This window comes from Convolutriloba macropyga, chromosome 3, assembly GCF_964194025.1.
Source record: "Convolutriloba macropyga chromosome 3, txConMacr16.3, whole genome shotgun sequence".
Classification (NCBI taxonomy): Eukaryota; Metazoa; Xenacoelomorpha; order Acoela; family Convolutidae; genus Convolutriloba; species Convolutriloba macropyga.
In genome coordinates this window covers 55,794,949-55,800,367 of record NC_134470.1, presented here as the reverse complement: position 1 = coordinate 55,800,367, position 5,419 = coordinate 55,794,949, and positions in this window count along the sequence as shown.

The window sequence follows — 5,419 nt, the reverse complement described above, 5'->3', positions numbered from 1 at the left end:
AAACTAATTAAGATAATCGCACTTCATGTTGGATTATAGCCTGATCGTTGAATTATTTCTATGTTGGACTTTTTGTTCAACTCAGATATCTTCTGTATCCGAATTCAGGATCCAAATCTGTAGAATTGAAATTCTCATTGTTGTTTTTGTCTGAAGTGCAAATGCTCAACTTCTTGATCAAAAAATGAATAATCCAGCTCCAAATAGTTTGAGTTCATGTTTTTCACAATCCAATTTTAAAAGTGTCAAATGTATGGGAACAAAATACATAAAAGACGATCAGTTAAGGAGCGAGATTAAGGTATAACAGTTATTCTTTACTAAATACTGTACCAAGTTCAACAGGTAAATTCCATGGTGGACACTTTTGAGGAATTTGTTTTAGAGGTACCGTGGGGGAAGTTAAACTTCCAAATAAGGCTTGAACTCTTGAATTCAGAGTTTGAACGATCGATAAATTGGTAGCGTCATATGTCTGATACTGCTTATGTTCTAGTTTGAATAGCTTGAATAGAAGTCAGCAATGTTTAAAAAAGGCGTTCAAGTCATTCAATTGTTCTTTTGAAGTCATAACAAACATTTCGTAAGTGAGGCACATCTTCTGTAGTCCATAGCGGCGGTTTGAACAAAGTTGTTGTTCACTCGTTCTAATACGCGGTGATTCCAATAGTTGCTAAGGAAGAATAAAATACCATGGTTGTTTGCTGTGGCAGCGCAGTTGTAGAAAGCTCAAGGGAGAGAGAGAGAGAGAGAGAGAGAGAGAAGTTGTTGTCGAGTAATGTTGGTCTTTCTTAGTAGAAGAAAGACTTTCATAAAGAATATCGAGAGCCAAGAACGAGAGATTTGTGAGGCTGATATTAGAGTAGACAACTTCTGTAATTCAGTAGGATTTAGAGATATTGGGATCTTTAGAGAAATTCCATTTTAGTATTTTGAATTATTTTTGTTGCTTAAAATCAAATTGATTCAATCCTGAATTTGTTGAATTATTCTATAGAAATTTATCAATTTATTTTTGAGCAGCTGAGTTGATTCCAAGCCGGAGGCAGAGCAAACTGGGGCCATTGTGAGTACACTTTGAAGAAAACCTTTCTACCAAAAATAAACCTTTCGTGTAAGTGTTTCGGGTGGTAGTGTCTTGCCTACTATTAACCTAGGTCAAATACAAATTTCTACAGTGGCGCTCCTGGGTGGGTTAGTTCTCTTCAGGTACACTTACAACATTTTGAGAAAGGAGAATAATTTGAGCTCACTTCAAGACGAAGAAGTCCTGTATTCACAAGAAAGCAATGAAGGAGCATGAAAGACAGCTTTTTGCGGAGGCCGTGGTCGTGGCTCAAAACCAGTTGGCGGTAAACAACACAGCTGGCAGTTCCAAGAAAATCCCGTTGGCGTTGCTTCCTGATTGATTTTCATGCAAAGCACACTTCTACTTCTCATACCTCATTGACAAATATGGTTGGACGGATGAGCAGGCTCGAAACACAATACAAACTCTTCTTTTTGCAGAAGAGTTCTTTTTGCGATGCAGGAGTTTAATGCTATGCCCCGGAAGTATCGCGTTCAGGAGTAAGACCAACCCGCTCTCACTCTGGCAAGAATGATGACGTACTTGGACCGGAGGATGTCACCCTACAGGAATCCGAGGACAGTAAGAACAGATTTCAAAAACTTGGCCCGGGGCGAGAGAGAGGACATCCGAGAGTTCTCCAGACTTGGAGAAATTGCCAATGCCACAATGAATGCAGTTACGAGGGATAAATTGAACCGAGAGCAGTTAATCGATGGGTTGTTTGATTTAGAGTGGTTTATCTAGAGATACAAGAATTGCTTCTTCGGCAGGACCCCAAAACGTTCAATGATACAGTTGATAGGGCTCTTAACATCAATGCAGTCAGCCGAGGATCTAGACTAATGCAGCGCAGGCGGTTGGCAACCACCAGTTACCTTCAACATCCAGACCAATGTGTTGAAAGACACCACGTTCAAGCTGTAAGTGGAAAATGGAACCGACATAATGAGGGTAGAAATGGACGAGATGAAGAAACCGTAGAAATGGACGAGATGGACAAGTGAGGAACCAGGCAGACATGATCAAAGGTATATCAGAAATGATGAGTAAATTTGTCAACTCGGTAATCCCCGGACCACCGAAAGAAACAACAAGAGATCAGGACGGAGACCCGTGCCGATTGTTCAATCCGTACCCCGAAAACAGTCGCTACGGCCAGAACTTTGCCAACACCGATAGAAAACAGTCCAGGACCTCAAAGCAAGGAGTCCGCTGCTACAATTGCTCTAAGATGGGACACTACGCACGGGAATGCAATGAACGCAAACAGGACCATTTAAGCGGGCCGGGAGTTTCCTGGGAAGAAGGCTTTATCCCGCCCGAAAACAAACAAGATCCGACTAATAACCGTAACACTTTAAAAAGAATGTTGAAGCAGTCAACAAACTTCGGAAACCACAGTTTCTCAAGATTAAAGTTGCAGTGAAGGGAGAACGGAACACACGAACTGGAAGAATTACAGTTACGGGGGCTGTGAACGGGACTCCGATAGCAATTTTGGCGGACACAGAAGCTTCAACTATTGTGATAAGATCTTCCATTTTTGACAAACTTAAGGAACCGAAAAAAATGATGCGATGCCCTGGACTCCTAGAGGCAGTTGATGGTCGTTATGTAATCGTTACAGGATCAGCAACGATTCATCTCAAAATGGGTCGCATTTTGATGACGAGTGCGAAACCCTAATAATTGATGGACTCAAAACGGAAATGATTCTCGGTGTCAGTGATCTACAAAAAGATAATGGTGTAATTGATTTGCAGACCAACCAGTTGTGGACAACCCCAGTGGAATCAGCTATTGAACCCTTGTACAGTGGAAAATTGTGGAGAACTTCGCGGAGTGGTAACACGAAGCCGACACATGAAGCCGAAAAAAAGGAAGACGTTAACCAGATCCTGGTAAGAGTTGGTAAAAAAGACCATGTAGAAGTTAAGATGGCATCTGGGAGTATCTACAACGAAGTTGACGAGAACTATGACAACTTAGGACCCATAAGATGGGAGGAAGAGGAGACCATAGCTGAAGGGGTGAATAGAATTCAACAAAACTCATGTCTAAAATCAGGGGATGAGTGCAAAGTGCTAGCTGGCAAGGTTGTTGTCCCTCTAAAATCACCTCAACAGGAAGCCGAGCAGATTTTGAAGAAATGGGCCCCAGAAGCTCGAAGAGATCATTGGATAGCTCTGCGAGACCTTGTCATCAAATACAGAGACGTGTTTGCTTTGGATGATTCCGAGCTGGGATCTACAGATGTGGTCGAGCATCGAATTGATACAGGTGGTAGAAAGCCTATCAAGGTACCATCACACCGAATCTCACAGCTAGGGTACCAGTCATCCAGGAAGAAATTAGAAAAATGTTAGAGAGACGAATGATACCGCCATCAAGAAGTCCGTATAGTGCGCCAATTGTACTACAGAAAAAGAAAGACGGGAGCTTGAGGTTCTGTGTGGATTATAGAAAACTGAATGTTGTCACCGTGAAAGATGTCTACCCGAAGCCTAACCAAGCCGAACTGTTTGATGCTTTGAGAGGAAATACATTTTTCTCTTCTGTAGATCTAACAAGTGATTATTGGCAATTCCCTGTAGCAGCCGAACATAGACATAAGACCGTTTTTTGGCCCCAAACGGAGGTTTATGAGTTTGTCCCAATGCCATTTGGCCTTTCCATAGCGCCCGCAACCTTCCAATGACTCATGAATGAGCTATTCCAGCAGAGCTTCTACCAAACTAACATCATCTTTCTGGACGATGTCCACACCTATAGCAAGACGGCAGACGGCAGAGGATCACCTAAAGCATCTCGAAAAAATGTTCGTGGCGCTACGTAACAGCAATTTGAAATTGAAGCCGAAGAAGTATCTGCTTTTCCAGAGACAAGTGGTGTACGAAGGCCACGTCATCGGAGTGGACGGAATTTCGACGACACTGAGAAGGCGTTAAAATTTAAAGATTGGGCCATTCCTAAGACAGTGAGAGATTTCCGGTCCGTTATCCCAGACTGTTCGGGCTCATTCATTGTAGACACTAATTCCAGTGATGTGAGCATTGGTGCTTTCCAATCAAATCAATGGAGTGGATCGAACCCTGGTGTTTTCGCCACGGGTGTTAAGCAGGAGGGATATAATGTACTCGACCACCAAAAGAGAGGCTTTGACGGTAAAACAATCCCTGAAATGGTACCAACCATATCTGTTGGGCGTTCCATCTGTCCTAAGAACTGACCACGCAAGCTTAAATTGGACGTTTCGACACGATGTGGACGGAATGACATTCCAGATGATTCAAAAGCTTCAGGAATTTGATTTCAAGTTTGTGCACAGAGCAGGGAATCAACATGGCAATAATGACGGTCTTTCAAGACGAACGTCAGAAGAACCAAATTGGGCTCCTGGAGAGAGAAGGTTAATCCTGTTGAACGGTCCGAGAAGAGGGCAGAGGCGCCGACTCGGAGAAAGGTGTACTGGATGGTCAAGCGATAATTTGGATTAGAGAGATGCAGGATTTAGAGAAAATGCAGCAGGAGGGTGAAGCTAATAGCAGAGTTTTCCTGTGGCTTCCTTACAACCCTGGACGAGATTTTGAGAGCTTTGGATTCAACTTAGTGACGCGAGAGGAAGCAGTGCAGCATAGCCCGAAGTGTTGGCATATTGGTCTAGGGGGAACGAACTCACTGTGAGGAAATACATTCCCCTCCGGCGATGTTATTGCTGGGACGGAAAACCCCCAATCCTTCAAATCGTTGTTCCAGTAGTTGGCCGGAAGGAAAATCTGGATCTGTTGCACGCATCTCCAGTCAATGGTGGCACTTTGCTGTCGAGAAGACGTAAAGGAGAATCCGCCAACGTTTCTGGTGGCCACACATGAAACAAAATGTTGAAAGGAAGCGTGCTTGGTGTCTACCATGTGCAGCTAGGACTTCAGCCGGGAGGAAGAGGATAGGAGGACTTGTAGCGTTTAAAGTTGGAAAACGATTTCACTCGGTTGCAGCAGAAATCCTGGGTCAGGTTACGATGGCCAACGAAACGCTAGCCAAGCATATATTGGTAATAACAGATTTGTTCACGAAGTATGTGGTCAGTGTCCCACTTAAGGCTACCGAAGCCACTGAGGTAACAAAGGAGAATTTGGAAAGCTGAGTTTTGCGGTTTGGTGTACACGAGGTACACCACACGGACCAGGGAAAGAACTTCGAGAGTGAGCTCATGTTGGAGGTATGCAGGCTGTTGAAAATTGACAACACCAGGACTTTGCCATATCAGCCTCAAGGCAACGGGCAAGTTGAGAGGCATAACCGTGTGATTGCAGACGCCATCTCGAAGTAGTGTGTGGAAAATCTTCG